The sequence below is a fragment of the Bactrocera tryoni genome, chromosome 2 (genome assembly GCF_016617805.1).
Source record: "Bactrocera tryoni isolate S06 chromosome 2, CSIRO_BtryS06_freeze2, whole genome shotgun sequence".
NCBI classification, from domain to species: domain Eukaryota; kingdom Metazoa; phylum Arthropoda; class Insecta; order Diptera; family Tephritidae; genus Bactrocera; species Bactrocera tryoni.
This window is the reverse complement of record NC_052500.1, coordinates 54714682-54736142: the sequence shown is the minus strand read 5'-3', so window position 1 is coordinate 54736142 and position 21461 is coordinate 54714682. Positions and strand designations below refer to the sequence as shown.

Sequence of the window (21461 nt, the reverse complement as noted above, 5' to 3'; positions counted from 1 at the left end):
AAATAGAAAACTGTTTGTAGGAGGACCTTCCCGTTACAATTAAGAACTCATGTTAGGAGAGCCTTTCTTAAATTTTTTTTTTAATCACTCTAATGTATATAGGTAGAAGCATTGGATCGCTGAAGTCGGCGCAGGCGGAACGATAATGATCGATGAAAAAAAGGTGGGAAATCCGCGGCGCAGTGTAGAAGCGAAAGTATGAAGCGATTGTTGATGCGTGGCTTGTATAGGTCAAATTGTAGAATGTGTATATGGCGAATATTCAAATCCTTTTTGTTGGTTTAGCGGCATGCGATGTCGTCGTGTGGTGATCGCTTCCTGGGTGATGTTCTCAATTGTGGTGAATTGCGCTGTCGTATTAGGGTGCGCCAGTTCTTCCCAGGTTGAGTGAGGGGGGAGGATTAACTCATTTAAACAGGTATGAAGCTCAATTTTTATTCGAGTGAATTTCTAAAGAAATAATACATATGTATATGGCAAATAAGCAAAATATCTGAAAATCTATATTTCAATCTTTACAGCTGACATAGACTACTAGCCTTCGCCATTGGTTAATTTATTACTGGAATAGAAGCATTTTTTTGCCAAATACATGCGACCCCTGCAACCAGAAAGGCATGCCGAAACAACGAATAACAGTTGCAGTCGTACAAAAATAAATTGATACGCTCTATTATGTAAGTGAAATGCTGAATGCAGCAAAAACATTTGATTACCACCCAAAAGAACAACAGAATTGTTTAGATGCATCCAGAATTTCACATACAAACGAGCTATGATCGAGCTGACGCACGTCGGATGCCATATGGCGCTGTAGGTTTGTATACACCAGGAACAACTGAATTATTACTATCACCACTAAAGCCACAATCAACGTCATTACACTTTTGTATTCCATACTCGTATATTGTGACGTAAACATAAGTTGTGAAAAGCTAGATTTGCATAAGTCAGCTTGTAAGTTTAAAATCGTGTGCTAAAATAATTTGGTAGAGAACGGTAACAAGAGGGGAGGGAAGGTACTTTACAGAAATCGTCTCATATTTCAAAAATGTAGTTAATTGTGGAGCTTGAACTATGTTAGTGTCTTGGTTACATAATTTACTTACTTGTTTCGAAACTCGTTCTAAAAAACTGATTCCTATAAGCAGGGTTCTCTAACCATTAAACTTAGATGTCGATTGCATTATACACCAGCTACTAATTTTTATGGAATTTGATTTTTCAATAAAAACAATTTTATTGGTGGTTAACAATGCGTTTAAGGGATATATGTATATCTCAAGAATTACACAATTGGTGGAAATTGTTTATTTTTGTTGTACTTATACGAAAAATTCCTCAAATAAGTTGAGTAAAACTACCAATTTAACTTTTATTGTATGGTTCGAAAAGCCAACTGTCGTGGAAACAGTGGATCGAGGAAAAACTCGTTGATTCGAGTACCCCTTATGTCGCTGACCCCTAGCAGCTTTTAAATGGTGGTGTAACGGTCAGCTTAGCGTTGCACAAATATTACTCTTCAAAGTCGAACAAATGGGTATTTGAAATCCGTATGGTATGTTTATGAGTATTTACGGAGTTTAACTATGACACAGGCAGTTCGATTATGACACTAGTGAAGTCTTAGAAAATACTGTCAGATTTTTTCAGAACCATAAGGTCATACCAGATGATTGTTTGAGGAGTTTCTTATGACTTGTAATTAGTTTATTTCCTGACTTACAGCTTTGACTGGCCTTACCAGTTCTTCTTTCTTTCTTTGCTTTTAGTTTTTTTAGCGAGGTTGCAGCTTGAAGAAGTGATCTGATTCGCCTATTATAATCTTGAATGACCTTTGCAAGAAGAGTTGCCCATTGAGTTCGAAAGAACATATTTACGCCAAAATGTTTGAAACGGTTAGGGGCTCACGGAGGTGGCAATTATCGATGGAAATAATTTGAGAACTGAAAGGCAATGTCCTACTGTCACTATGTACGACATTAACGGATCTTCTGGCAAAGAAACTCTGCGTAGTTTTGCAACATACCGTCGACTTGTTCATGAATGACCGACTCCCTAAAGAATTTATTGAAGTTTTAAAAGTAAGTGTTCTTTTGACCTTAAGAATTAAGTAAGCTAGGCTAAAAAAAAAGACAACTAATGGCTGATGGGCTGAAAGTTTGCTTTCACTCATAGATTTGCAATGTCTGTAGAGTTCACTCAAGTTTCTTTAAAATTTTTTGGCACACCCGGAGGAAGCTAGCTACGATCAAGTTTCAAGAGCATTTTGTATAATTACACGTATCTCGATTCCATGCTGGTTACATGGGTGGAGTTTTTGTTAGAAATAATAAGTTATTTTCTGTAAGGAGACGTCGAACTATTCACTTCTTCTTCTTATTTTGCTTCTTGCACAAACTGGGTAAAAAATCTCTGACTTGCTGAATTGCACACACAATTAAGGAGAACTGGAGAAATCGTCAACCCAGAGATAAGACTTTTGTATCGAAAATCTATTGTATTATGGTATAATAAACTTTGACCTAAGGTGATGCCAGGGTCAAACTTGTATATAGTGCGTCCGAAGCTCAGATTCATAACACCATGGAACTCAGCAGGATTTTTGAATTCGTATTAAGTAGTTTGGCGACCATTTCAATCACTGTCCAGCAAACTGTCCAGCCGTCAACACATCTCAACATGTGTACACATACATACATATATACCTCCAGTTTTCTGTCCATTCTTTTCATAAAGTTTCTGATTTAACAAAAATCGGTATTTCACTGTTGCAGATGCAGCAAGGCAATAAATTCATATGCTCCACATGTGATGCTATCATGGGCTGCTTCTTCAACATGCCAACAGCAACACTCAATATCCACCGACCATGTATGTAGTACGTAGCAATCAGGCGGAATATGATATGCTAATGAAATACTGTGGGATGTTAACTGGATGTGCACAATGAAAATAACAACTACATCCTCAGCGTCGGTCTACCAAAATTTTTTGTTGTTTTCATTTTAGCCTCATTGTTTGCGTTGCTGCAACTCATTTTTTTTTCTGATAGAACGGTGAGTTGGCCGGAGAGCATGAGTACATAACTAGATGTTGTTATTGTCGTTGCCTTTTCAGCCGTCAGCTCGACATCTCTGACAAACGAGTAAATTTCCGCAGTGACCTCACTTTTAATTTCGGACAAATGTCTTTTCTGCTGTTAAATGAGAAATTCGGAATTGAGGTATAATAGTTTATGCTTTGGCATCCTTGGAAAAAACCTTCGCCGGCATACCTGCATTCTTATTTACACGCTTCTTTAAAACTCATACTGTAATCCAGAAAAATTAAACTTAAGTGTTATTCTTATACTGTTTTTTAAAACTGGAAAAAGATATTCATGAATTTTTTTAGAAACAAAGGGCCATATTTTTAATAATTTCCTTATCTACTATTCATAGACGTCTTAAAAATTCATGAATTCCTATGTTTGTCTTATAACTTCAGATCGCTAATTAATAAACAGGAACCAAAGAAGTAGGCACTCAAGTATTCTATACGTAAAAGGGCTTTTTATTATAAAATAAACTAAACTCTTCAAGCAATTTGGTATTTTTCATTATGGTCAATGCAAATATATGTATACATATGCCCTATGGGTTAAAAATTTATGTCAGTTTAAAGTCACTGCAAAAAAAAAAGAAAATATCAAAAAATAAGAATTAAACCATACCAACTACAATTGAAAATTCTATCAGTGTATTCTATTGAATTTGCGTTAAGCTCAGTAGGACATTTTTTCGATATATGTCTATTTACCTATTTTTGATGATGTCTTGGCAATGAAGGTATGCCAAAATTTTACGAACAGTACTCTCTTCACATGGCCTCGCATCTTTGCAAATTTTTACATGCCATCGTCAATGTTCACCATCCAATGTTATTTGCTCAATCACATAGCGTATGTGTATGTATATGGGTAAGTAGAACCAAACCATCCGTTCTTCGCCTATCTCTCTGCTTCATTTCCAGCTGGCTATTGGAGGCATGCATCACTCATCAAAAGCTTCCATGATATATCAAGCCCGAAGTAGTAAGGAAACAAAAGCGCTATGTAAACAAGAGAATAGCAAAAATGTATAAAATGGAAAAATTCTAAAACCAAACCGAATAAGAAAATTACTTGCCGCACAAACTCATAAAATTTCTAAGCTGGTCATGGTAATGTAAGTCCTTTACCGAGAAAAGTTAAAGAAAATTCTTTGTGCCAGAATATTAAACATCCGGCATGAATATCTTAAGCTGGATGTTGGCAACGTCTTTACAAAGAATAACATTTCATTAGAAGAGTACATCATAAAACCTTATGTATATTCGAATACTTTTTGATGGATTCCAGCAAAAGGAAATGGACATAAAGATTGAGTTAAAAAGTCGGTTACGCGATATGCGAGACGAGAAGCACAAAAAAGTAGCTAACTCTAATAAATTCCGCGTACAGAATATAAACTATTCACCCCGACTTCTGGCCAATAGAAAAATCAGTCATATTTCGCATAATCTTGATGTTTAGTTGTGGTGGATGAATCATAGCCGGAACTTTAGATATGTTGGATCTTTTAATATCCACCAAGTTGCTGTTAGTTTTAAGTATTTTTGGTCTATTAGTAATTGCTCATATCATTTTCTTGAGTTAACTTAGCATTCGGAAGACTAAATACATTGAATGTTCTTGTACAGCTTTTCGTTCCATAGCATGAGATATTGGCCAAATCCAAACGTAAAATTCCACACTTGGTAGGTAGAATGTATTTAGCGATACTATTTTAAGTTTTAGTTTTATTTGTAAATATAGGAACAACTTCGCGAATTCTTTACGACACCCTAAGTATCTCTTTTTGAGAACGAAAATTATTACTTTAGTGTTTGGGCTCTGATAAAAAATTTTACATGAAGTGTTTTAGAGGGAATAGTTCAAAATGGACTCATTAGTTTAGTTTAATTAGTTAGACATAGGACTTAGAGTAAAGCAATCCTATGAGGGGAGATTTCGGGCGTCTACACCCTGTCAAGAAAGTATTGAGAATTTATAAATAAAACGAAAATGTTTCAATCATTATCCAAATTTATTCTATCGCCTTCAAAGTTGAATCCATTTGAAGCGATGCACATGTGCCAACGCTTCTTCCAATCGTCCAAATATTTTTTATAAGCACTTTTCGGGATGTCCTTTAGCTCTCGCGTCGAATTTGTTTTGATGTCTTCAATTGAGTCGAAGCGTGTTCCCCGAAGTGGATATTTCAGTGTGGAGAATAACAAAAAGTCATAGGTGGCCATATCAGGTGAATGCGGTGCTTGCTCAATGAAATTTGTTGAGTGTTTGACCAAAATTTAACACAAATACGTTGATTTAAATTTTAAAATTCGACAAACACTAGAGAGGTCGACTGGCTGAAATTTTTTGAGAGAGATTGCCAACTGTTTTATAGAACATAAATGAACTTTAGTAACAATTTTATCAAGCCTTGGACTTGGGGTCAGTTACCGATATACCGGAAAATTATTTAAAAGCTTTCTAAACTCAAACAACAATTAATTTCCATTGTGCAGAAATATACGAAATATTACTTTTAGCTCACTAGAGGCCAATATGGTAAACATGCGTACAAGTTTGTATGCATAAATGTGTGAATAAGCAGACAATTGAATGCACAAGTGAATGAAAACACTACAAAAAAGTGAAGAAAGTACCAAAAAAAATATAACGTTTTAGCCTTAGCTATTGTTGAATTTTCATTTACTTTTTAATTTTTTGCTTTCCTGCAAATTTCATCCAGCTTGTTGTTGCTACGTACTATTCGGCCGGCTTAGTGATCGGCATACCAGCGAAAAGTATACATTGAGATTGCATTTCCAGTGTTGCCATAACCTTTTTTCAGATTTTTTCGTACTTTTACCATATTTCTGCGTTGGAAATTGATGTTTTCGACACTGGCTTTTTGCTGTTGCGTTTTCATTTTATGAATACCGGAACTCAAACACGTGAATATAAATCTATGTACGAGTATTTATGTATAGCACACGGTTTCAGTTTTATAAATGAGTGCCGTGATTGCAAATGGGTTTATAGTATTGAATTCCACATCCACTTTTCCCTATAGCTTCTTCACAGCAATATATGCATGAAAGCCGATGCCTTCCTTATTCTTTCCTCAATATTTGGCCTGCAAGAAAGTTTTCTAACAAGGATAAACTTTTGTACTACACTTTTCCAACAGGTTGAAGACGTGAACCCCCCGAAGGAAGGGAGAGGCACGTTTGGGATCTTATACTCCCTAGTAAATGCAACCATTTGATATTTACTTATGTTGACGACTAGGCCGCTTCTATTCGCCCAGTTGATCAGTTAGCTCGTAGACATTATTATACCCTGAACAGGGTATATTAAGTTTGTCACGATGTTTGTAACACCCATAAAAAAGCGTCGGAGACCTTATAAAGTATATATATAAATGATCAGTATGTTGAGCTGAGTCGATTTAACCATGTCCGTCTGTCTGTCTGTCCGTCCGTCCGTCTGTATATATACGAACTAGTCCCTCAGATTTTAAGATATCGTTTTGAAATTTTGCAAACGTCATTTTCTCTTCAAGAAGCTGCTCATTTGTCGGAACGGCCGATATCGGACCACTATAACAAATAGCTGCCATATAAACTGAACGATCGCAATCAAGTTCATGTATGGAAAACTTTCACATTTGACAATGTATCTTCACCAAATTTGGTATAGATTATTTTCTAAGGCAACAATGTAATCTCCGAAAAAAATGTTTAGATCGGTTAACTATGGCATATAGCTTCCATACAAACTGAACGATCGGAATCAAGTTCTTGTATGGAAAACTTTTACATTTGACAATGTATCTTCACCAAATTTGGTATAGATTATTTTCTAAGGCAACAATGTAATCTCCGAAAAAAATGTTTAGATCGGATTACTATAGCATATAGCTTCCATACAAACTGAACACATGGTTACTAAAAGAAATGCACCTGTGAAGTGTATATTAGCTTCGGTGCAGCCGAAGTTAACGTTTATTCTTGTTTTTCTTTAATAATAATTAAGTTTATCGGTTAGCTCGTAGACGTTATTTTCCGTTAATAACATCGTCAGCGCAAGTTGTCACCCGACATTCTCCACTATGAGTGTTCTTTCGAAAATAAGACTACATATATGAAATACTTTAGGTGCGTTTCCAACTCAAATTTTTCGAGGGATATAAAAACTCCCTTCGGCCTTACATTGCTTAAGGCCCCTTGATGTAGAGAAAGATGCCCAATGCAAATTTTTTGGGACTCATTGCAGAAGTTTCTCTACTAGTGTTGGCGATTCCGCACTACTTTTAGTTTCTGTCGGCAGATTCCTACCGACATCCCCTAACTTACCGCCCCTAGCTACGGTAAGCCCCTTTTCGGTGGATGGTTTCGTCTCCATAGGTGATGTCCCTTCCGAGAGGCTATCCAAGTTATCCCAATTACTTGGCGAAGGCGAAGGTTGGCGCACGCTTTATGAGGTCAGATCGTACTCCGAGGCCTGCCAGGGTATTGACAGGCGGAAGCAGACTTGGTACTAACTCAACGGAAATTTCTGTATGGCGTCACCCCAGCATACTCAGTTGGCAGAATACAGCGACGACCAATAATCCGAGCTACTATGTTCGTTTCAAGCAAAGGAGCACGGATCCATAGAAGTATAAAAATTCCGTGAATGTCGCAGAGCATTTAGTGATACCAAAGATGATGATAGTCGGAGATGTGTCCGTTTCAAGCAAGGGGTCAGAGATCCATAACATAGTAAAAATGCCGTGAATGTCGCAGGTCATTTAGTGTTACCAAGGCTGCACCCCGTGGAGGGTCTCTTTCACTTTCTTAAATACAGATCACAGGAATGAATATATCGGTTAATAATTTTGCACAAACAGGGTTTAGGTATAACATATATGTTATAGGCATTCCAGATAGAACTTTTTGAAAGCAAACTTTATCTTTTAATATTATTTGAAAGGAAATCCATTAAGAATGCTTCATCGGAACATTTATAGTGGGACAACATCAACAAGAAATAATATGAGTTATTAATAATTGTCACTCATCCAGACTTAGAGACGTAGAAAAGTTTTTACAGAATTTTCCATAAATAACAGAACAATTTGAGGTTGTTAATATTTACTATTTTTGTAGTGATATAACTAAAAATTAATATAAAAATAGTGCGGGCACAATCTTCTTGATTATTTTAGAGTTTTATGATTTCATGAAATCATGGCCATAGGGTCTAGAGTAAATGGTGCGCATGTATCTACATATACGTACATATTGACTTCTGTACCGAAAATTTTATTATAAATCGAATCGAAAACAAACTTTCATTTCGGCACTTAAGTTACAGCAACTATTACAAACATGACGCATTGGTTCATGGATATCTCTGCCCCTCATATAGAGAATAAAGATACTTCGGTCAATCAGGTTGCTTTAATATATCGGTACCACAAATAATAGATGTCGGTCAAGAACTTCGTAAAGAGGTCAAAAAACGAGTATTGAGATATTCGCCTACAGCCTATGAAGGCAACTTGTTCCTTATATCATTCCAAATACTGTACTTAAGCGAGATGCAGTATTTACATATTTGCTTTATCTAGATTTAGACTATCTTAATTTTTTCGAAATTTATTTTATAATGAAGCCGTTGCATGTGAATACACCAATTATTTGAATTAAAACTTTTACATTATTAAAGGCTAATGTGAAACCTGTAAATATTGTGCAGCTAAGAGGCACACAAGTATCCGTGTTGATATGTATGTTTAGGTCTTATAATATTTGTGTATTACTTTAATATATGCCTATTCTTCATTAATTCACTATCCTCCTAAACTATTGAACTTATTTCGATTTAGTGTGAAGCAGAAACAAAAGCAATTATATAAAGCTGCACGACACAAAGCGTTCCCAAAAAAGCAATATATTAGTATGTGTGAGTATATGCAACAATTGCATAAATACTTATGGCAGGCATAAGCGCCTGTTTGTATGCAATATAATAACGCGCTCATAACCATATATAAAATATTGGCAGTATATGTAATCTGTGTATGGTATCTATTAAGTTTATAAGTATACATATAAACGTGTATGTAATATTTATACATATGCCTTTACCAAACACGTGCTTCGTAAATGGCCTTTATGTATGACGCGCATGTTTGCATTATTGTGTGTATTTGATTATTAAATGTTATTTCAATGCATCACGTGATTTCGTAGTTTTCAAATAAGAGAGTGTCTCTTAATTTCATTTTATCTCTGTGATGAAGGTTTTTAGGGAATTGCTTACCACAGCAACATAGCCTTGTATAAAAGTTCTACACATGAACGTGTTCTCAAAGAGAGTGAAACAGATTTATAGCGGGATTCTGTAACCAGTCTCTAGTCTCTATTTGAGGCATTTTGAGGTAAAGTTCCAATTTGTGACTAGTTACTATTCACTAAACAGTCTCTAGCGTTAGTCTCAAAATATTGCCTCAAATTTGATGCCTGATATCTAGCAGGTCACAAAACTAAAAAGAACTCTTATCTGTCATTTTGAATGTACTGAATAGAGATCATCATAGATATTGATCGATTGTGGTTTTTTTATATTTTGTAAGCAATTCAAACACGAAAAGGTCAAAAATAAATCAATTTTACATACTTTTCGTAAATATTATGAAACAAAGTGAACATATATTTTTATTTTTATTGATAATTATTTTTTTTGACTATGATATAGGAAATTTAATATTTGTTATCGACATATTTATTTTCATTCAAGTGTAGAAACATCCCTGAATAATGAAACTTACAGAATGGCAAAATCGTCTCAAGTCTCAAAAATTGTCTCTAACTTAAAATCTCAAATTTAGAGACTTGAGACTGTATCACAGTATAGAATCGCACGGTTAGAGTTAATAAAAATACTCTAAAAATATATGTGATATAATGAAATATTCCTCCCAAATAGAAAATCGACTTTGCTCAATGAGTCTGGTGTCTAAAACGGTACAGGTGTAAGAATCCAAAGGATTCTACTTGAGGTTTAATAATCATACAAATGAAGTTCATTGGAAACAATAACGAATTTAAGGCTATTTTCTCAATTTCTGGTTACCAGTATTTCTGTCCAGTTAATGGAGATGTCCGTTTAATAAGGCGTACATTTAATAGAGCTTTCACTATATTCTTTATTTATGAACTGTTTTTACTATCCTATCTTCTAAGTTGGTTCGAACTGGACACAGTGTGCTAAGTTTTATTAAAATCGGTTAAATAGTTTAGGACTGCATCGCGGACAAACCACATGACACGTACTTTATATATATACAGATGTGTTTTTGTTACCATGTGTGATTAATTTACAACTCTTATAAATCGTTGTGGGCGATGTTAATATACACCCTGTCAAGAAAGAATCGGGAATTGTTCATTTAAATCACCCTCTTAATTTTTCCTAGGTTGGTACAACTGTCCTTATTTATGATGCCAAAAAATAGCGCGATCTGTTAACCAGTGTGTTTACAGCAGCTGTTTATGTCAGTCGACCTCAGTAGTGTTTGTCGAATTTTACAATGACCGAAATTAATAATTAACGTATTTGTGTTAAATTTTGTATTGCGACCGAATTTTCGTGTGCCGATACATTGAAAATGTTGCAGAAGACTTTTGGTGAATCTGCTCTATCAAAAATGTGCACTTACGAGTGGTACAGAGCATTCAAGGAGGGTCGGGAGACCGTCAAAGGCATGCCTCGTTCTGGACGGCCTTCAACGAGTCTGACCGATGATAACGTTGAAAATTACGAGACATACATAAGTCTACGAATTTGACACTGTTACGAACCAGCAGACATCCGAATGGCGGCCCAAAGGCGAGCCAAAAACGAAAAACACCACGCCAAAGCTGATTGAAAGTGAAGGTAATACTCATTGTTTTCTTCGATATTTGTAGTGTCGTCCACTATGAATACGTTCCAACTTGTCAAAACGTCAACAAAGAGTATTACCTTGTTGTTATGAGGCGCTTACGAGACGCTATCCCTTGTCTGAGTTTGTGGGCCAACAATTCTTGGAGACAAGGCCATCATTTTGAATGAATTTTTGGCTAAATACTCAACAAATATCATTGAGCAAGCACCGTATTCACCTGATATGGCCCCCTGTGACTTTTTCTTATTCTTCATACTGAAATATTCACGCTTCGACTATGTACTTCTAAACACCATTGCTAAACTCGAGTTTAAGGCACGATAAATTCTATTACTATTAAATAAAATACCAAAATATTTAATTATAAAAAAAGAAGGAGGAGAAGAATAAAAACTTTATCTCATTATATAATAAGCTAAATTATATCGTAATCCGAGAATTTCTGTTTCGTTGGCAAAAGAGATACCAAGGTGTCTAGGACGAAGTCGTCGACTTCATCTGATGGATATATGTATAGTTTAAACAAAATAGTATTTATCCCAATAACAAACCAGACTATATTACTTTTCCGAAACCGATCAAACATCTTTAGAATACAAACCTCAGTTTTCAGGACCTGTTCCTTTTTTACTTTATGTGGTAGCTTTAAAACTCCGAAAGGTCAAGAAGACAAGTGGGTTAGTTTGCTACAAAAAATCTGTCAATCGCCACTACAAAGCTATGTAGGTCTGAAGAACTTTAGACTTTCATGAGTTTTTAAAAACAACATTTAGCACACTCAGAAACCCTATTGTGGTTTGGTTTGTTTTTATGTATCGGTATCGTTCCTGCTATGTGACGGTGAACCCCAATTATCAGCGCTTGACATTCTCAGTTTTAATAGTGCTAATTTTATAGGAAGGAATCATGCAACGATTAATGAATTATGCTCGTTAGCCTAATGTGAATTTTCCGGTTGAAAAAATTGCATGTTTTTAATTAGTGCCGTCGATTTTTGTCAAATTCAAAACACCAACTTCACTGAGAAAGTTCTTAATTGGTTGTTCACATAACCTTCTCCTGTTTGATAATCTACTCTATTTTTTATAGAGGCACAAACATTTTCTGAATGGTTTTGAAGCGCGTTGTTGAAATGACGCATCTGAAGATAATATAAATCCGTAAATAGTTAGACGGTTCATATAGACCTACTCAGCCAAACCCAGCACATACTGATAAAAATAATATGCATATGAATGAAACTGTTATGAGGTGGTCTCAGTATTTTCATTGCATAAAAAAAATTTGTAAATAAATTGTTTTGTGATGTGTTCTGGAGGCAATATCCATATGCAAGATAATGCAAAAGTCCTACACGTCCTGCAATTAGAGCATGATTAACTCTAATCCAAGAGTTGATCTATCGTAATATTCAAGCAAACTTGTTTAAGCAAATATGCATAAAACCATAGAAATGTTTTGGAAAAAGTAAATAAGGATAAACATTAGATATTGAAATTTTCGTTCAACGTGTATATAAGGTGTACAAGAGTTCGAGAATGTGATTTGAAACAAAATTCCAAAAATTGTCCTACTCCCGTTGTCGGACAGAGGTTATTCTTGTGAACGCAAAGAGAAACATCAAAGGAATTCACCGATAATGAGGGCCAAGGAGTTTCCGTCTGAACCCGCCTTAGGCTGCTGATGGCTAAAGCCCATTATTTAGCAGAGTTTCTTAAAGTGATCAACAAACATAACCAACTAAAGTGCATTGCCTTCTGTACATATACGTAACACCAGTTTACAGTCATTTTGCGACTGTGGTGTAGTAGAGGGTGTTTCGTGCTAATTTTGGGTTGCAAAAACCGGAAATGATATCTATATATTGTACATATATGTATATACTAAAATGACAAAAATAACTCGTACAGCTAATGGAAAATATTTGAACTCACATTCATAAACAGGACGGCGCAAATGCCTTATAGACATCAGTCACAAGTTTTCCCTTTAGATTTGTTGGGTAGTGTAATTGTTATGAAAGTTCGGTTCCGATTTTAATACGCAATAGAAAACCTGGGCGAACAGTCAACTAGAAAAATTTATACTATCAAATATTTTCCTTACTGGGTTGTTATACCTATTAATTTGTTCTGGTTTTATGCCAAAATGCTCACATGCCTGCCGGTTAAGTTTTAATTTTCGGGTACTATAATTGAACCGAAAGTGTTTGGTTCGCCAAAGGATGTAGTTTTTGTTATTATTGTTAAAAGCTCCATGGTTTGATCATCGTTATAATTTCTGATTTTAGTTTTTTATACTCCGCTTTAATTAACGGCGGAAGACTAAGCCAATAATCATCCACCAAGCGGCCGGCAAACCAACCTCGAACAAAAAGGACCAATGTAATGTTCGCATTTAAAGAAAGGCGGAAAAAGCTCAGCAAACTATACATATATTGCCCTGTTGTGTGCGGATATGGCTGCTCTTGTTATTTTGCATTTGTTTTCACTGTTGTTGCAACAACAATTAGCGACAGGAAATGGCGCTGACAGCAGTTGCAGTCATGGGGTCGTTGCTTTGAATTCAAACTTCTGAAGTTTTTTGGTAAAAACTATTATTTATTTCCAAACACTGAGATGTGACTATTAATTTGAAATCTCGAAAAATATATTTATATATATATATATATATATAAGATCTAATTGAAATCATTAGATTGCTATTATTTCTCTGAACAAATTTAATAAAAATTCGTATTTTTGTTCATATTCTAATGCTGACTGAACCGGAAATTCTAAGCAGATTAAAATAACCGATATGCAGGATTAAGCAGAGCAGTTGTGTAGGAAAAAATTTAAATGCTAAGAATATCCCAATGACCGAGCTTTCTTAAATAATCGAATATAGTACTATTTTGTTCTTCTGGAATTAAACCAAACCTTATGCAAAACCAATGCTCTTCTTCTTCTTCTCAATTGGCATAGACACCGTTTACGCGATTATAGTCGAGTTAACAACAGCGCGCCAGCCGTATCTTCTTTTCGCTACGTGGCGCCAATTGGATATTCCAAGCGTAGCTAGGTCCTTCTCCACCTGGTCCTTCCAACGGAGTGGAGGTCTTCCTCTTCCTCTGCTTCCCCCGGCGAGTACTGCGTCGAATACTTTCAAAGCTGGAGTGTTTTCGTCCATTCGGAAAACATGACCTAGCCAGCGTAGCCGCTGTCTTTTAATTCGCTGAACTAAGTCAATGTCGTCATATATCTCATACAGCTCATCGTTCCATCGAATGCGATATTCGCCGTGGCCAACGCGTAAAGTACCCTAAATCTTTCGCAGAACTTTTCTCTCGAAAACTCGCAACGTCGACTCGGTCCAAGCCTCTGCACCATATAGCAGGACGGGAATTATAAGTGACTTATAGAGTTTGGTTTTTGTTCGTCGAGAGAGGACTTTGCTTCTCAATTGCCTACTCAATCCGAAGTAGCACCTGTTGGCAAGAGTAATCCAGCGTTAGATTTTCAGGCAGTCATTGTTAGTGGTGTTTACGCTGGTTCTCAAATATACGAAACTATCTCCAACTTCAGAGTTACGACTCTCAACAGTGACGTGAGTGCCAAGTCGCGAGTGCGACGACTGTTTGTTTGATGACAGCAGATATTTCGTCTTGCCGTCGTTCACTGCCAGACCCATTTGCTTTGCTTCCTTGTCCAGTACTCCTGCAGCTGTACATTCTTATAAAAGATTGAACCTGCTCGATTAAGTTCTGCAACTCAAATTATTTTCTCCAGCAGCAGGTTAAAGAAGTCGCACGATAAGGAGTCGTCTTGTCTGAAACCTCGTTTGGTATCGAACGGCTCGGAGAAATCCTTCCCGATCCTGACGGAGCTTTTGGTGTTGCTCAACGTCAGTTTACACAGCCGTATTAGTTTTGGGTGGATACCAAATTCAGACATCGCGGCATAGAGGCAGCTGCTTTTCGTGCTGTCGAAAGCAGCTTTGAAATCGAAGAAGAGGTGGTGTGTGTTGATTCTCCTTTCACGGGTCTTTTCTAAGATTTGGCGCATGGTGAATATTTGGTCAGTTGTTGATTTTCCAGGTCTAACCATATTTTGCAAAGAAGCTAATGCATGCTCCTTATCAGTTCTTCGCCGCCGTGTTTGAATAGCTCCGCCGGCAATCCATCGGCCTCCGCTGCTTTGTTGTTCTTCAGACGGGTTATTGCTATTTGAACTTCTTCATGGTCGGGCAATATAACGTCTGCCTAATCGTCATCGATTGGGGAATCGGCTTCGCCTTCTCCTGGTGATGTGCGTTCACTGCCATTCAGTATGCTGGAGAAGTGTTCCCTCCATAATCTAAGCATGCTTTGGGCATCGGTGACTAGATCACCTTTGGGGGTTCTACAAGAGTATGCTCCAGTCTTGAAACCTTCTGTAAGCCGCCGTATTTTTTCGTAGAATTTTCGAGCATTATCCCTGTCGGCCAGCTTATCAAGCATTTCGTACTCACGCATTTCGGCCTCTTTTCTCTTCTGTCTGCAAATGCGTCTCGCTTCCCTCTTCAACTCTCGGTATCTATCCCATCCCGCACGTGTAGTGGTCGATCGTAACGTTGCGATGTAGGCAGCCTGTTTTCTTTCCTCTGCGACACGGCACTCCTCGTCGTACCAGCTGTTCTTTTGCATTTTCCGAAAACCAATGCACGCACATCTAAAACACTGGAGGCGTGTCTTCCGTCTATCATAACATGATCGATCTGGTTGGTGGTTTTTCGATCCGGAGACAGCCAGGTCGCTTAATGAATTTTCTTATGCTGGAATCTAGTGCTACAGATAACCATATTTCGGGCCCCAGCGAAGTCGATCAGCCTCAACCCATTTGTGGATGTTTCTTCGTGGAGGGTGAATTTACCGACCGTCGTGTCAGAGATACCTTCTTTGCCCACCCTGGCGTTAAAGTCGCTAAACACGATTTTGACATCGTGGCGGGGGCAGCTCTCATAGGTGTGCTCCGCAAATCAGCGATATGTTGAAGAACATCGCTTTGATGCGGATTGTGGCTAGACGTTCATTCACCGGAGTGACGTTCATTCCCCGGACTCGGGTTCTCTCCCACCACGAATCCAACACCAAACTTGCGCTCCTTTATATGGCCACTGAATAAATGTCACAAGGATCTACTCATCTCGGTCCATCGCATTTCGAGGACATCAACCAGCTGGGCAGCAACACCTTCCCAATTAAGGGACCGGCCATTCCAGGTGCATGCCCTCAATTCGTAGTCCTTGTTTCGTTTGCCATGGTCGTCATCAAAAGGGGGGTCTCTCATCCGAGGCTGGTTGTTAGTTTTCATTGGAAGTGTTTTTTTTACGCGGCGGGTCCCAAACCCAGCACACAACCCTATGTAGGATGTTTCGTCTTCTCACTTTAGCTCGCCTTCGAACGGATGTTCTTAGGCTGCCCAGAGGATGCTTGGTCAAAGACCGGAAGTAGTGAGCTGCTTGAGTCATATGTAAAAGAATAGTTTCTGGCCACTCCCAAGTGAATGGTGATCAGAGAACTTTCCTCACTTGCGTGAACTTCTACTTAGACCCCATCCTTCTCATCCGAGGCTGGTTGTTAGTTTTCATTTGGTGTTTCGCCTTAAAATCCATCCGAAAATACGCAAACCAAATCGATTTTTTTTTTAAGGATTCTGGTGCATTTTCGAATCCAATAATGATTTTAAAACTCAATATTTCGATTTATAGCTAGTTTAACTTGGAAAAAGTTTCGCATAAAGTCTACTTTACTTTTCAAGAGCTTCATCAATATTTGGGTACCTGTCTTCGAACATTACAATGTTAATTACAACAATCTTTCAATTCTTTTTTCCGAAGCATCTAACTTTGAAGAATTTCCGGATCTATGACGTAGATCCTACTGACTTACTTACCAAGTAAAAAAAATAGAACTACAAATAATCTGAAGCTGCATTTAACTTTGTATATTTCATTTATTCCGACAACCCTTGATATTCTTAATATGGGTTTAAACGAAGACCTACTTAAAAGAATTTAGATCGACTACTTCATTGGCAGATAGTTAAATTCATTTCTTTGCCAGTTTCTCAGTCAGTTTTGTTCTGCATTAGGATATTTTACTTATGAAATTTCCCATCCTTATTGCCACTACTCGGTTCATTAATATTCCACAGCTCCTGTGTTTTGGTTCGTGTGTGTCATGATGATCTAAGCGGTGCACATTCTGTACATTACTGGAAATCGCCCACTTTCGTTAAGTTTAACGACTGAAGTCGTCGTGGAAAAAATTTTCATTCTATAACTGTAAAAGATAGAGAAAAAGTTGGAATATTAAAAAAGTAAAATTTAAATAAGGCATATAAAAATTTCGGTTGCTTCTTCTTCAACAATAAAAGGAGAAGAAAACAAATAAGCGAGTGTTCTCAAAGACAAAACTTCAGGCCCAATTTAATTTAATTAAAAATATAGTTCATTTTGAAATACAACTCTTAAGATAAGCATTTTTACAGCTGAGTCCAATAAAATAGAGTGTGATTTGGTGCCTTAAGTGCAAAAGTAAATATCAGAATCACCTAACGTTCATCAGGCCACTACAGCATCTTTCAAACGAGGATCAAAGTAACTAAATACCTTGGTCTCTTAGTGAATCTAACATTTTATGTAAAACATCCTATTCCATTTCAAATCCGCAATAGGTTTCAGAACATAGAGATATTGCAGGGAACTATAAAGATGAGCTAGTCATTGCAAGCATCTCCCTACAAGTAGTATCCGAAAAAGAAGGAATTTAAATAGCTATGGCCACTTATAGATGTTTAATCAACAAACATGTTTTAAATATAGCTGAGTCTCGATGGAACATAGGCCGCACATGCTGCCTATTAATATTCAAAAGGAATGACATTAAAATTCTAGTAGGAGTACTAACAAGTTACTGTCTAATTGAAAGAAATGTCAGAGAACTAGAGGCACATAAAATGACTATTGTAGAAACTTTCAAGTAGAGGATACTACAGAACACTACTTATGCGAATGAATGCTTTGTATAGCAAAAGAATCACAATTGTCGGTGGAGGGTTTCTTGGCGGTATCTCGAAGGTTGCACGGATAAAACTTTTTGTATTGAGTAACTTCATTAAGAGCAGAAGACGGTTAAGCGAGGACATTATAAAGTAACGGATTTTAGAACCGGTGATTTCACAATAGCCTAAAAGCTTAGGTGCCTAAAATCGCTCCAATCCAAAATCGGGGATATGATCTTTTTCTCATATCGACTTTTATAATATAGGCTTATGTCGCTCTTATTATAATAAATGTCTAAAGGATTGTATTCACGGACAATTGATTCACCTGATGCCAGGTCTTTATTTTATATAAAAGCGGTTTTGTAAATTAAGCTAATTAACTAAGTTGTAGTCTCACTTTGTTTCCCATAAAAATGCTTCATTCTTCGTATTAACATGATAAACTCAACATACATAAAGATCTGTAAGTCTGAACCGGTGTTGAAATACAATATTTTAAGTAAAAACATGTGGTATTACACTCAGCCTACAAAAATGTGCATTAATGAAATAAGATTGATTATCCAATGATTTAAATTGTTATACCGTTGCGAACTTCGTATTTGTATGTGCAAACTAGGGTAGGTCTTCTTTTAATTTAGTAGTTTTTAGACTTCTTCTTTTGAATTGCCTATAGTATACTTATTGTATATTAGGATTCGCTCATAAGAACTAAAATTCCAAATAAATTAAGTTTAAGATGTAAAAAAGAAAGACATCGAAGCATACTACCAATTTCATGTTCAATGACTTAGTGTTTAAATGCCCAGTTGTCGTGTAAAAATTCATTAGGCTCTTCTACGAAAATTTTTTAAAAGGTAAAGTGCTTTGGCCTACTAACCTACATTAAGTTAACTATTCAGAGAACAACTGAATTGCCAACAACAAGCTATTTTAACCCATCATAACAGCTTTGCATTACCTTCGGCATTTTTTATAGGGGCTCCGAAGTTTTCTTCTGCGTTGTTATAAACTTGGTGAAATACTTAATATGCTCTGTACAAAAAAGCTAAATATACTCTGTATAAGCAGATGTCTGTATACGCGTTACAAAGCTTGGGATTTCATTCACAAATGTAATTTGAACATAATTAATACAAACATTAGACGTTCGACAGATATTACACATGTATGTATATAATACCTATAACGAATAAGAACAACCTACTTGCTAGTCAGGAAACGATGTATCAGCCAAAGTACACCAGTAAGTACAGCAGTAAGAACAGAGGGTACCACCCAAGGTTCCCAATATACCCCAGGGGACATGCCACCTGACAAACTCAAGAAACTAACACATGTCAATAAAGGAAAAGACATCGCATTAGGATAAACCCAAGACACACCTTATGGAGAAGCTCCAGTACGAACAACATATGTGAGTTTATTTTACACTAAATAATAAATATATGTATAATAAACCTACATCTTTTTTCGGAAGTTCCGATAGATTTTCAGGGTGGGAGGAAGTCGAAGATCTTATCAAAAGATGAACGAAAACAGATAGCTTGATTGTTGGTTACTGGAGGGTCTCCGAGAAGCCATCTATGTCAGATTACTCCTATATACACTTCAACATTCGTGAGAAATTAAGGACAGCTAGGCTGAACAAGATGCTGCTTAAAGAATAATGTTTTTCAAAAGACAGAGGGCATTGCTTACTCTCCTCTGCTGGAGAGTCACTTGAGGTTTTAATGAACACGTATTTCTTTGGTAGACAGCAATCCTCGGCAATGGGTGTTCAACAAGAAAAATCTGCAAACACAGTAAAACAGTCTGGTCTCATAGTCAACAACAAGCAAATAGAATACGCTATTAAAAGCTTCTTACCATTTAAAGCGGAGGGTCTAGGTGTAATTACTCTTCAAATGCTGCAAAACCTAAAGGAACATGTGGTTCTACGACTTGAAGGCCAATATTCGTCCATATATACCAAGAAGGTGAAAAGAGTGAAATTGCTGTTTCTATCAAAACCAGACAGAAGAACTCACGATAGCGCTTTTAGACGCACAAGCCCCTTCTCTAAAATGATGGTTGAAGTCGATGTTTATTTCACCATCTATGACGATTGAATAGATGTCCTATTGTCCGCCTATTTTGATGTCCGACTAGCAATTACTTGCCTGAAGAACAACAAAGCGACAGGGCCCAAGGGATTACCGGCCGATGTAGTCAAATAGGACGGCGAAAAACTAACAAAGTGAATGCATCAGTTTCTTTGTAAGGTATGGTCGGATGACAGCATGCCCGATGATTGGAACTTAAGTCTTCTTTGCCCAATGCACAAAAAGGGGTACCGCACAATCTGCCCCAATTACCGTGGGGTAAGCCTCCTTAATATCGCTTATAAGGTCTTATCGAGCGTAGTATATGAAAGGTTGAAGTCCACCGTCAACTGATTAGACCTTATGGCTTAGTGACTTTTGACCTGGAAAATCTACTATCGACCAGATTTTGACCATATGATGAATCTTGGGAAAGACCCCTGAAAGGAAGATCGACACACATTACCCCAATCAATCAATCAAATCATCGGCTTCAAATACCCGCCACTTTTGGCAGTTGCTATTTGCAGGGAAAACTTAAATATAGTAAATTTCCCGATTGAGTATCACCCTAATGTTTGTTCATGTAGCTGCATACCACAAGTTAAATACCAAATTGTGTGCTGATGCAACCACAAATACATAAATTTCAATTATCACCTTCAATGTTAATTGCATTCCTGCTATTTTTTCACATTCGTACGCTTGTACAATATGTTCTGTGTATATGTATGGATGGTCTACTTATGGCTTAAATGCACACATAAACAGAAATAAATGTATTTGCTTTTATTCCACTCACCTGCACTGGTTGTAGCGACGACGACCAGAAAGGCTATCACGAGTAACACGTTAATATCAGTCGTTTTTCCGCTGGCAAGTGGCAGCTGGCGAGGCGTTTTACTTTTTGCCGTTTACTCATTTTCCCAATCGCTCGCTTATCATCCATCGGATCGGAAGACATATGTACATACATAAATAGGTGAGGCGACAAAGAAGCGTCGTATTTTTCAATAGCAAATGAACAGCTTTTGGTGGCTACACGGAAGACACGATTTATTAGTTAAACGGACGCGTAAGGGCTGCAAATAAAAACGAGGAAAACCAAAGAGAAGCGTAAATATTTCAGTATGATGTCAAGAAGGTCGCGCTTCATTAAAAATGTATGAGGAGTTGTGGATGTCGAACCGCCATTTTAGATTAGCTAAAAAATTAAGCACATACGTAAAGACACATCTACATAATTGCACTCCAAACACACATACACATGTAAATATAGTAAAAGCGTGATTGCAAAAAAAAGCTAAAGGCTACGCATTACAGGGAAAGTTTATTTTAAG

At 36.9% G+C, this 21461-nt stretch overlaps 1 long non-coding RNA gene across 1 annotated transcript; it reads right to left on the bottom strand.

Moving 5' to 3' along the window:
- Window positions 1-16949: 16949 nt before the first annotated feature.
- LOC120768946 lies at window positions 16950-20588 on the bottom strand. The gene is made up of 2 exons (XR_005704805.1): window positions 19907-20588; window positions 16950-17313 (listed from the first exon to the last, which is right to left on the bottom strand). It is a non-coding gene; the product is annotated as an uncharacterized LOC120768946 (long non-coding RNA).
- Window positions 20589-21461: the final 873 nt, after the last annotated feature.